This window comes from Podarcis muralis, chromosome 1 (assembly GCF_964188315.1).
Source record: "Podarcis muralis chromosome 1, rPodMur119.hap1.1, whole genome shotgun sequence".
Taxonomy (NCBI): domain Eukaryota; kingdom Metazoa; phylum Chordata; class Lepidosauria; order Squamata; family Lacertidae; genus Podarcis; species Podarcis muralis.
The window spans coordinates 73,239,139-73,251,939 of NC_135655.1; the positions used below are offsets into that span (position 1 = coordinate 73,239,139).

The window sequence follows — 12,801 nt, forward strand, 5'->3', positions numbered from 1 at the left end:
TAATCTTGCAAAGCACATTCCCTAGGTTAGATTTAAATTTACTGCCATTGGTTTAGTATGCTTTCTTTCACGGCAAGTGTGTTTGTCTCCATGTGTTGCATTATGTAGGCTGTTTAGCAATTTGACTGAATATGTATCCTTCCCTGTCAGGAAAACATTTCACACAGTGGCTTCGCGTTCACTGAAATATTTTTAAATGCGGCAAATAAAGATGACAGTCTTTTCATTTTGATACTATTGGATCGCCCTGCCTACTACACACAATTAGGACCATGATCAGTACGTGGGTGCACATAATCAGGCTATGTTTAAGGTCTAGTTACCATAGAAAACCCTGACTAAGGACTAAGTTACCTCAAAGACTGACTGCCCCTGTATATACCTGCAAGATGACTTAGAATCATATGGGGAAACTCTGCTTATGACACTGCCCCCTAGAGAAGATCACAGGATAGTGATGCACAAAAACACTTATTTTCTGTTGCCCCCTTTCTGTGCACTGCCCTTTCATCTGCCATATTGAAACAGCAACCATCAGTTACTTCAGTTGCCTTCCTAAGACTCCTCTTTTTGTCTAAGCCTGACCCATAAGGTGCGACCCTGATTTATGCAGCTGAATCCCCGAATCTCTTTAATATGCTGTTTTTATACTGTTCTGGTGGCGCTGTGGGTTAAACCACAGAGCCTAGGACTTGCCGATCAGAAGGTCGGTGGTTCGAATCCCCACGACGCGGTGAGCTCCTGTTGCTCGGTCCCTGCTCCTGCCAACCTGGCAGTTCGAAAGCATGTCAAAGTGCAAGTAGATAAATAGGTACCGCTCCGGCGGGAAGGTAAACGGCGTTTCCGTGCGCTGCTCTGGTTCGCCAGAAGCGGCTTAGTCATGCTGGCCACACGACCCGGAAGCTGTACGCTGGCTCCCTGGGTCAATAAGGCGAGATGAGCGCCACAACCCCAGAGTCGGTCACGACTGGACCTAATGGTCAGGGGTCCCTTTACCTTTACCTATTTCTCCTAGGCTGTATTTTTGTTTTAACAGTTAATGGGTTTTATGTTGTACATACTACACATCACTTTGAGATTTTTAAAGTGGTTTAGAAAGGCTAATAATTAAACAAATTTGCTACAGGTTATATATCACTTTTGCTTTGACTCGTCAACGGAGGAGTGAGTAACAGAATCAAAATATATTTACAAAGTAACATTATACTATGGTTGATACAGGCCATAACTTCTTTTATTCAGACTTGAAACTGAATGAAAACATACAACTATTTTTGGTTGTTGTTTCCTTTTTGGGGTTCTTCATTCACCTCCAGCCACAATTCAAGGTGCTGATTCTTAGAGAGTGCTAAGAGGCTCTGGTAAATATTACTTGTTTGTTCCCATACAAGCCTCCTCACATTCGTTGTTATTTGTAGCTATACTGGTGATGACATGTAGCAGAATATTTCCATGGTAGCACCATGGGTACTTCTGGGGGAAAGTAACACCCGCCTGGGAGAGACTTCCAGAGAAACAGGGTCATTCCACCAGGGATTTGACTTAATTTTATTATTTAAGGTGATTACATTTAGCTTATGCAACTGTTGCATTTTAGTTGTTACATTTCATTACAATGTGTATTCACTGTGTGCCAGGTAGGATATGTGTTTTTTTAAAACAAGGGGGGTGGGAAGAATGCTTATTTACACATTATCTGTAGCAGACTAGATTTTAAAGATACATGTTGCAAATGAGCTGGCACATGTTTTCTGTGCAAGCAGTGACAAACTTCCCATGTAACAAAATCTGGTGGGAGAGATCCGGAACACCCACATGAAACCATTTCACTGGTACATTTAAGCCTAATGAAATCTTTCAGCATCTGGTCCCTTGAGAATTTTGGTATAGAATTTGCTGTAGCCCAAGGTTACTCTAATCTTTTCACACATTCTGTCATTCCCAGCAAGGTTATTCATAACGGAGCCTCTCATTACTGAGCTGTGTTTTACATGTGATGTGCTGAAGTGGATTAAGTTGCACCTTTAGATATTACATAACAGGAAATGGGTGACCACAGTATAGTTGCATTGAAATCAGAGTAAACAATTGAATGCTATGGAGGCTACATTATTTAAATCTTTACTATTATTATATTTGTTATTTCCCTCTTCTTTTTTAAAATGACACTCAAAGCGACTTACAAAAATGAACATTAAAAACCATTGAAGAACAACCTTAAATACACACATAATATACATACTGTTATGGGTTTTAAGCTTTGTGCCAGACCCCTCTAATCCCTGGATCCAGCAAGTGTTAGAATTTAATCAAGGCTTCTAATTCTTGGAATAGCCAGGCTAGCCTCCTGATAAGGTGATAGCCTGGGTGATGAGCCATTAAGGGGAATTAAGGGTCTCGATGCAGAGTGGCAAATGGGCGGGGCCCACTTCCTCAAGAGGAAGTGGCAGAGTGGGCAGTAGGAACATATCACATGAAGGCATCTTGCTGAAGCCTGGAGCTAGGATCCAAACCCAGAGCTAGAGCTGGTTCTGCACCCTATAATAAGCACCCTCTACAGCCTGATTTTCTTCATTCGTTCTCCACTATGCAGATATCTAGCAGAACTAGTCAAAGAAAAGAAAAGAAAAGAAAAGAAAAGAAAAGAAAAGAAAAGAAAAGAAAAGAAAAGAAAAGAAAAGAAAAGAACCAAGTATATCAGTTACAGGGCAACAAAACTGCTCCTACCACTCTTGCAATGGCACATTTCCCATTATCTTTGGTGCAGCAACACAACCTCTAGAAAGTGAGTCTGTTCTGAATAATTTCTCTTACAATGGCTAAAAAATACTGTGCAATTTCAGCTTGCAAAGAGAAGCCTTCCTCCATAAATCAGAATGTGTAATATGAAACCAACAAACAGCACAGTGGCACGTATTTATGGATTCAAAACACATGAAGAACAAGCTCGGTTTACCCTTTCCCTTTCAGTTTTGCTCATGTATAAAACAAAACAACACATCTTCTCTGCACATATAAACATGACAAAAATGAAGATTAAAAGAGTAAATATAAGGCAAGGTCAGTACCTTTCTGAAAATGTCTAAAAACCTCAGCAGTTTTTACTTTCTTCCCTTAGGGCACAAGTGCAGAATTGTCCTAATGCAGAGTATTTTAAAATAGTTAGAGCATAATCCGCTATTCAGCCTGTTCTTTCACCAAGTTTTATTTAAGCAGTTTATCTTGTTGAGATTAGGATCTCTTTTATAAAGAAATACCTGGTAAAAGCAGGCCTCTGGTTTTGAATGTCAGGCCATATTTCAATGAGCGAGAGGGGGAAAGGCTCTTAATAGCAGAATGCTCTCTCAACATAATCTTTATCAGGCAACAGGAGAACTAATGCCAACACATTAGAGATAATTCCTCTAGCACTATGGATGATCCACAGACAGTTTGTTTGTTGTCTTGAAGGCTCCCATCCTATTATCCTGAGTTTTATGTTGGCTTTTCAGTCAGGCCTTGCTGTATTTAAAGATACAGAGATAGAAACTGTGCAACTACACACAACATGCAAATGCATGTAACTGTGGTTGAACAGCCTTTGAGAGGCCAACCTCATGGGAGGGGAAGTGATGGCAAAGTGTGATTTGGAGTAGAGAAACAGCAAGAATGAAAAGGGTTAAGAACTCGCTCCCAGCTCACTGCTTCCATGTTTGGAATCTTCATTCCCTTGCTGCTAGTGGTTTATCCTCATCAAAAAGGGCAACTGGGCTACAATTGCATGCACTTCTGTTTTGGTAATTAATACCAAATAAAACTCCTAGCAGTTCGAAAGCACGTCAAGTGCAAGTAGATAAATAGGTACCGCTCCAGCGGGAAGGTAAACGGCATTTCTGTGCATTGCTCTGGTTCGCCAGAAGAGGCTTAGTCATGCTGCCCACATGACCCGGAAGCTGTCTGCGGACAAATGCCGGCTCCCTCGGCCTATAGAGCGAGACGAGCGCTGCAACCCCAGAGTCGTCCATGACTGGACCTAATGGTCAGGGGTACCTTTACCTTACCAAATAAAAGATGTAAAAACCAAGGTAGACAGCACTAGACCACTATGAGAGCTGCCAATGTTATGGCAACTTTCTTTTGAAGTACCGGTGCCAGAGGCTATGTCCTGTTTGCTGCTAAATAGGGACAGGTAGAGCCCATGAGTCAAGGAAAGGATTGCGTACTAAGAATGTCCACGTGCTTTTACTGCCAATTTCTCTCTTGTTTAAAAATCATTTTATCTTGTAGAATTGCCGCTCATTTTTGACCCATGCAACAGCATTATGTAGCATGTTCGTTGGATAACCACTGAGATCAAGCTGGGACACAGGAAGGAGGCCATCTTTAAGATGGGTGAATTTTGACAGGGAAATTCTATGCTTGTAGATTTTAAATAAGGGAATTGTAGAAGACATGATATATCCCAATTTTAGTAATCTGCATAATGACTCTATGTGTATAACATACAGTGGTACCTCGGGTTAAGTACTTAATTTGTTCTGGAGGTCTGTTCTTAACCTGAAACTGTTCTTAACCTGAAGCACCACTTTAGCTAATGGGGCCTCCTGCTGCCGCTGTGCCGTCGCTGCACGATTTCTGTTCTCATCCTGAAGCAAAGTTCTTAACCCGAGGTAATATTTCTGGGTTAGCGAAGTCTGTAACCTGAAGGATATGTAACCTGAAGCGTATGTAACCCGAGGTACCACTGTACTATTCTCTCACATACCAGCTAGTTGGAATTGTTAGCAACAGGGAGAGAAGAGGTTGGAAGAAACCCATAGACAACAAACTAATGGAAGAAAGCTAGATTGCAAGAGTATGTTCAGTCCTTTCCCTTCTTTTTCTGCAATTTGAGTCAGCAAGTATATGTGAACTTTTAAATATATAATAAGCAACACCTGAAGCTCTTGATTGATGCTGTTCCCCCTCCCCCTCCAGGGAACAAGAGAAAGTCAGTGCTTTGGCAGAGTTAGGGGTGGTAGATCTGATTGAGAACAAGGCCTGTAATACCTGCAGCCAACAGGCTTTCACAGCTGGCTGTATACATCTCTGCCATAAGTGTCTATTTGGTATCATGCTTTGTTTTGTTTTTGCTTCAAATATATCTGCACCTTTTGTGTTGTTGTTTTTGCTCTTTTTATTGAGCATTACCTTAGAACGAATGTGTAGAAGGTGACAGATGATAGATAGATGGCAGATTGATAGATACAGACAGATTTTTAAAGCCCTTGATTGCCCTATCCATATTGAGTAATTGCACACAGACAGTGCTTTCACAAAGGTGCAAGCTAAGTGACTGATGGCCTTTGGCTCGTAGCCTCAGGACTAGTACCTGGAGGACAGAAGAACAGTGCTCCATTTCCACCATATGCTGAGACCAACCAGAAAGTACGAGAGTGGTTACCTGCAGGCATTAGGGAGAGTTGCTACTGAATTGCTCCTGTGAGTCACCCTCATTGAGTTGGCATAAGGGCAAAGGCCACATCTTTTTTATCAAATCTTTTTTCAGGGGGACTCTGCTTGCCCAGAAAGTATAGGGTAGGGTGCCAGGCTCTTTCTTTTTGTGGAAACTACTAATATTATATTTATTTTGGGGGAAAGGTTTTGGCAGTTGTTTAGATGAATTACTAGTTCCCCATGGTACCTTGAATAGCATGAATGATGGTGGTAAGAGCATCCTTTAATTCTTCTAATTTGGGTAACCTTTAGTTTTTCTCATTTCTGCTCACGTTTCCAGACTGAAGTGTGTGGGATTTAGGGGTTGGCAAGAACACCCTTTAATCCTCTATTCAGAAGGATTTCTTCTGGCCCTTGTGTTTCAATTTTGCTGTCGTACATTCTTTCTCTTTCTCATTGATTTATGGTATTTTGTTGTACTCTAATGTTTATTTTGCTGTTTTAATATGTTGTTCGCTTCTTCTGGGGCCTCTGGCCCGAAAAGCACTATATAAATAAATAGTTATGTGTGCGTAATGTATCTGGAAGAAACAAAGTCAGGGAGCTGTAGGATTCAGAGTTACACAGAGGGAAATGCTGGGGAAAGTGACTGAAAGCTATACACCCAAAGTCAACAAACTATTAAAAAAATTAAGCACAGAGTAACAAAGTAAATGGTGATGGACTGGCAGTGATGCTGCTAAGATGGATGTGAAAATTACAGGACATCACAAAATAAATATCAACCCCCATTACGCAAGTCCCTAGAAGGAAAAGTTAAGCAGAGTGTCTTGGATCTAAAGATCCTACTGTGTGCGTGGGAAGCACTTCTACTCACAGTGTGTGTGTCACAGTAAATATGCCATCTCCAGCCTCTCCACCTCCTGAAAACTGGCTACAGGGAGCTTCAAGACACTTAAGAGCAGCTTTCTGGGTTGCCATGGGGCTGTAGATGGGGGGGGGGGGAATCAGCATTCCCTCAAGAAGATCTGCCTATCAGTATCCGCCAGAAAAATGTCTCATGTAGCAGACATTTTGCATTCAAGCCAGTGTAAAAGACAGTGGCCAACCCTGAAGTCTTTAGTAAGGTTCGGGGGGGGGGGGGAATAGCATGTACACACCAGCTTCCTGGCCCAGTTATGAGCATTAATTGCATGTTGCCATAGGGCTGACCTCTGTGATTCCTAGCAAGACTCTCCCTCCTTTGCCAAAAAGAGAGCCATAGCCCAAATCCCAAGCTTTGTAGGTGCTGGAAGGTCTCCAGAAATGTATAAAGGATAATAAAAGGAAAGAGGCTAACAGTTTTAGCCCACACTGAAAGGGCATAATATGCTATTTTGTACAAAGATAGAAGAAAATGTAGAGCTCTTGATTAGGAAGTGTATTTCTCAAGATAGTCAATTCAGGGGTCCTACCCTCAAGTATTCTCCCCTCCCTAATTAATCTTGATTATATATACACACAGTATAGCTCTGTTCTCTTTTAGAAACTGAAGAAATGAATACTAACCCGAGACTGAAAAATGTAGCCCTGGCATATAAATTGCTCAGTCCTGCCAGGGAAAGGGTTTGTAGTGCAGGTTGGACATAATCTTTCTTTTCCCCCAAGAGTGCTATAGTGTTTCTGGGCAGAGAGAAAGCAAACTGTACTAATGGTGTGGAAGAAACAGTTGCAAATGATTTTAGCACATAGATATTTTGCAACTCTTGATTTATTTTACTCGCACTGCTTTTTTTAGTGTTTTTCTTTATGGCTATGTAGGATTTGTTGTATGTGAGCAGGTAGCAGTGAAAAATATTATTTATGTCAAAATGTTGAACTGCTTTCTAACCGGGCTTCATTCAAAGGCACCTCTTTTAAAAGCCAAACCTTTCATTCTGCAAAGCTGAGAAACGCCAAATAAATACATAAAATACATAGAAAAGAAAATGAAAAGACAAGATTTGTCAATTTTGGGTGAGATATCATGGGGCACACAAGGTGCCACCTTGGGGGTTTCTGCCACCTGAGGCAGAATGAGGCTTAATAGCTGGGCTGGCTCTGGATCAAACCCACTGTTGATGTTCAGTGGACGAGTGAGCAAGACACTTCAATATTTTCCTATTTTTTAATGAAATCATATTTGCTAATACATTTAAGAATTTATTTGCTGTCCTACAATACAAATCTTTTCAGGGCAACTTACAAATAAAACACCAACTATCTCTCTCCTCCCCCTCTCAACAGCAGCAAAAACAACACCAAACCAAAACCAAATGCTACAGATATGGCCTGGGGAAACAAAAACATATTCTCCTGGTGCAATTCCAGCCATCATCAAAGTAGGATACAAATAATCCTTCTAGAGAAGAGTATTTCACAAGCTAGGTGCCACCACTGTGAAGGCCCCGCTGGCCCCACCTTTGGCAATGGAGAGACCTAGGAATATCCCTAAGACGGTGAAGCCACTCATTTCTATACTTTAAGTAAAAGATAGAAAAGTACTATACAGTGGTACCTCGGGTTAAGTACTTAATTCGTTCCAGAGGTCCGTTCTTAACCTGAAGCTGTTCTTAACCTGAAGCCCCACTTTAGCTAACGAGGCCTCCTGCTGCCGCTGCGCCGCCAGAGCAAGATTTTTGTTCTCATGCTGAAGCAAAGTTCTTAACTTGAAGCACTATTTCTGGGTTAGCGGAGTCTGTAACCTGAAGCATATGTAACCTGAAGCATATGTAACCTGAGGTACCACTGTACACAAGCCCAATTCACTAGGGAGTCTTTACAGTAGCACTGTTTTAATCTATTGCTATTGTTTATGGGTTTTAATTTACCGTATTCTTCGTCCCATAGGACGCTCCGTCCCCTAGGACGCACCTAGTTTTTTGGGGGGAAAATAAATGAAATTTCCCCCCCTTTATTTCCCCCCCAAAACCAGGTCGGGGAACAGCAGGATGGCGGCGCTGCGCCTCCCCGCTGTCCCCCAAGCTTGTGGGGCTGGCCGATGTCTGCCCGAAGCGCGGGGCGCTCTGCTTCAGCGCGCCCCGCGCTCCGCGCAGCAGGCTGCTATCCGCAGCCTAGGAAGCCCTGCGGGAACTCCCGCAGGGCTCCCCAGGCTGTGGATGTCTGCCTGGCGCGTGGGGCGCTCTGCTTCAGGGCGCCTCGCACGCCGGGCGGCAGGCTGCTATCTGCAGCGTGGGGAGCCCTGCGGGAACTCCCGCAGGGCTCCCCAGGCTGCGGATGTCTGCCTGGCACGAGGGGCGCTCTGCTTCAGGGTGCCCTGCGTGCTGGGCGGCAGGCTGCTATCCGCAGCGTGGGGAGCCCTGCGGGAACTCCCGCGGGCTCCCCAGGCTTGCTGATAGCTTCCTGAAGCCTGGAGAGCGAGAGCGGTCCGTGCGCACCGACCCCTCTCGCTCTCCAAGCTTCAGCGAAAGCCTGTATTCGCCCCACAGGACATACACAGATTTCCCCTTCAGTTTTGGAGGGGGGAAAGTGTGTCCTATAGGGTGAAAAATATGGTAGTTTATAAGCTGCTGTGAGAATTCTTTGGGGGATTGAATGGACTGAAAATTAAATATTAGAAACATGCAAGTTAAGTAAAATAAGTTATAATTCTCCATACAAGTATTCTTAAGATTATGCACATCTTCAAGCTATCCTTTGTCTAACTCTTTCCTTTGTGTGTCTGTAAGGATAAAAACATACTAGAACAAAATAAATATATGTAACCGAGTAAAGCAAAAAATGAAAATGAAATATTGCTTCTTTTGTATACAAGTTACAACTTGGTATCTTAATCTGTATACCAACTATTATGTCTGTCAACTGGTTTATGAATCATTGATTTTAATCTGAACAATCTGGGTGTTGACACAATTTATCTGATGTCTTGTAAGCAACATCTCTTTCAAAAATGGAAAACAATTACTTTGTATTATTCCTTTGCAGCGAGCAACACTTAGAAGTGTATATGGTACATATTTGCAAACACCCTAGTTTACCCATTGTTTCTGAGGGTTAAGAGCTTCAGTTTATGTACAGAGCAAACACACACATTTGCCACTCATCTCAGTGGAGGGAGGTGCAAAATCAGTCGACTCTGCTGAACTCAATGGGAACCCAAGAATGTACCATACATGTGACTGCACATGGACCCTGGATTTGCTTCAGTACTTCTAACCTGGTTAAAGTAAACCACAGTTTCCTGTTATGTCCCATGCAGCAAATCAGCTTAATAAACTGACACAAAGCCAGAGTTTCTCATTTCAGGCAAGCAATTTCAGATAAAATAGGAACTGCATCTTTAAATCAGCATAGAAGCACTGAAGCAGCTTCATGAACCATGGTTTACATCCAGCCTGGCCCAAACATAAACTGGGGAAAATATATACATACTGGTTTGCAAATTCCACTTTTTCCAGTGTGTGTAGAGCATGTACAAGGGGGAAAACATTACCATAACCCACTCCCTTGCTTCTACCTTTCATCAACTGGTAGAACTTAAAAACCTTGACTAAATGTCATGTCTGGTTGTGGTTTCATTTGAATTTAGTGGCACAATGAATCCTTTAGCAGGCAGTAACCACTAAACATATTATAAAACACAAGCAAAGGATTAACCTTTCATTATGACTGTTGTTGACCTCTCGGGAATGATTGTTTTAGCCAATGTAAATCTTGTCATGACTTCACAGCATATAATTATTGAGCTTTATTATCAATTATTAAAATCTTCATTATGTTCAGTCACACAAAACCACGTCAAATCACTCAGCATTATGTCCTACAAGCAAGACAGAAATCCAGTTACCTGCTAGTGTTAAGAGGCTGCAACCTAACCATGACTACTCAGAAGTAAGTCTTACTGGATTCAGGTAAGTGTGGTTAGGATGGCAGCCTGAAAATGTTTCTTAATTTAATAATGATTACAAAACAGCAAATATATCATTCTGACCACTCACATTTACTGATCAAAAGGGAGGGGAAACCCCCCAGCCCACATAACCCTCCTGGATAAGTCCTCTTTATTTTGCTACAGGGATCAAACTTTCGTATTTTGGAAGAAGGCAAGGAGTTAAAAAAAGCTACTCAGATGACTGTGGAGCACCAAATTTAAGACCAAGAAGGATTATGAGAAAAGCTGCTGCAGGCTGTCAAACCTCATTAAGTTAATGGAGCTAGTAAATTGGCATCTTTCCAGCATATGTAGAAAGAAAAGGGGTTTCGGCTGAAGAGTGAAGGGGATCAAGTTTCATCTAGGCTGTTAAAGAAGATTATTAGCTATAAATAATGGGCTGCAGTCAAGTGACTTAGGCGAACGTCACATATATATATACATGTATGTTCATCACTGCACCCTCAAGTGAGCTTCATGTATAAAGCACCTTTGTGTTCTCTGACATCACCTCAAAATGAAGACACTTCATGTGCACCGTTGTGAATCATCAAGAGGAATGGAAATGCAGGAATGAATAAATCCTTAGGCAGGATTTTTGCACAAAATGGAAGGCAGGGGGAAAATGAGGAGAGGAGAGCAGGGAGCTGAATCTTTATTATTTGCAATAAATGACAGAAGCTCCTTACTACCACCTTTAGCTTGGAAGGGCTATCTGCAGCTGACCACTTGGCTACCATATGCCCCAAGCAGCCAGCCACATGTTGCCAGCAGCTTTTGCTGCTCCAGAGACAGACAGCCAAAACTGCTGGCTGCCATATCAAGTGCATAGGGATGCTCCGATTCTATTCTGCTTTAATGGGTTTTGAAGGGGAAATGCAGGAGCAACTGGTTCCCCTCAGTCCCCCTTGTAAAGCATTAAGGAGGATGTTGAGGCTCAGGCAAAGGTTACCTGTTTCTTTTGCTTTGAGGCCTGAATGGGTGCTGTGAGATGCATGGCAGCGTCACCTCAATTGTTTTGCCACTGGTCAGCAGTGCACAGGGTGTGATATATCAACTGTTAGTGATGCTCAGAGTAGATCCATTAATGAATGTGCTACTTGGGGCCACTGATTTCAATGGGTCCACTCAAGAGTATGAATAGCAGTGGGTTATCACCCAATGGGTTCATAGCTTTGTACCAAAGTGGAAGGCAGCCTTGCCCAACTTTTCCATACCTTCTGGGTGAAAAAGGGCATGGGAATGACAGCGAACACTGCTGCCCCAGAGCCAAGGCCGGCCCAACCATAAGGTGGGGTGAAGCAGCCACCTCGGGCATCTTGCCTGCCCTGCGGCTTCTGCCAGCAGTGGAGAAGCGGCACTAGGATCAGCACCAATTTCCAGCAAGATCTCGCCAGAACTCACCAAAATGTCATGAAACTTGCTGCTTCAGGTTGCCACCTCACAACCTGGGTAAGATATGTTTCAGTGGGGGGAGGGGGCTGCAGTTCTCATTTCCCCTAAAGCAGTGGCGGCCAACTCCCAAGAGACGGCAATCTACTCACAGAGTTAAAAACTGGCAGTGATCTACCCCCTTCAGGTTTGTTGAACTTTTTTTAGGAAGGAAAGCCCTGTTTTGGGGGGTTCAGGTCGAAGATTTTGAGCTTTTTTTAGGGAAGACAAAGTTGTTGAGCTTCTTTGGGGAGAGCCAGTGATCTACCAGTGATCTACCACAGACATCCAGTGATCTACCAGTAAATCACAATCTACCTGTTGGATGTGCCTAAAGGTAAAGGTACCCCTGCCTGTACGGGCCAGTCTTGCCAGACTCTAGGGTTGTGCGCCCATCTCACTCTATAGGCCGGGGGCCAGCGCTGTCCGCAGACACTTCCGGGTCACGTGGCCAGCATGACAAGCTGCATCTGGCGAGCCAGCACAGCACACGGAACGCCGTTTACCTTCCCGCTGGTAAGCGGTCCCTATTTATCTACTTGCACCCGGGGGTGCTTTCGAACTGCTACGTTGGCAGGCGCTGGGACCGAACGACGGGAGCTCACCCCGCCGTGGGGATTCAAACCGCCGACCATGCGATCGGCAAGTCCTAGGCGCTGAGGTTTTACCCACAGAGCCACCCGCATCCCTTGTTGGATGTGCCTGCCCTAAAGCATTTGTTTTTCTAAAATATTCAAAGCTGCTGTGGCTAACCTAGAGCTAACTCTGCCAGATCCCTGAGTTTAAGCATGGATTTCTTTCCTGTTACCTAGAATGGAGTGTGGTCTATTTCTAAGAGCAAAAGGATTATTTGGAGGAGGAGTGCATAGAAAGATTGTACAATCTCATTGTCCTTGAAATGCAACACCAAAAACAACGAATTCTATAGGCCTACCGTATTAAAATGTGAGCATGCATGTGTACAATTGCATTTTCTTTTAATCCATAAATCTGCATCTGAGATGGGTATACAAAGGTGTGTTCATAATTTGTGTGTCCGCTGTGGG

General features: G+C 43.3%; 1 protein-coding gene across 3 annotated transcripts in view; it reads right to left on the reverse strand.

Moving 5' to 3' along the window:
* The window catches only part of KCNQ1 (potassium voltage-gated channel subfamily Q member 1), a 282,535-nt gene that overhangs the window by 88,677 nt on the left and 181,057 nt on the right, over window positions 1-12,801 (reverse strand). The gene's annotated exons all lie outside the window — the stretch shown is intronic.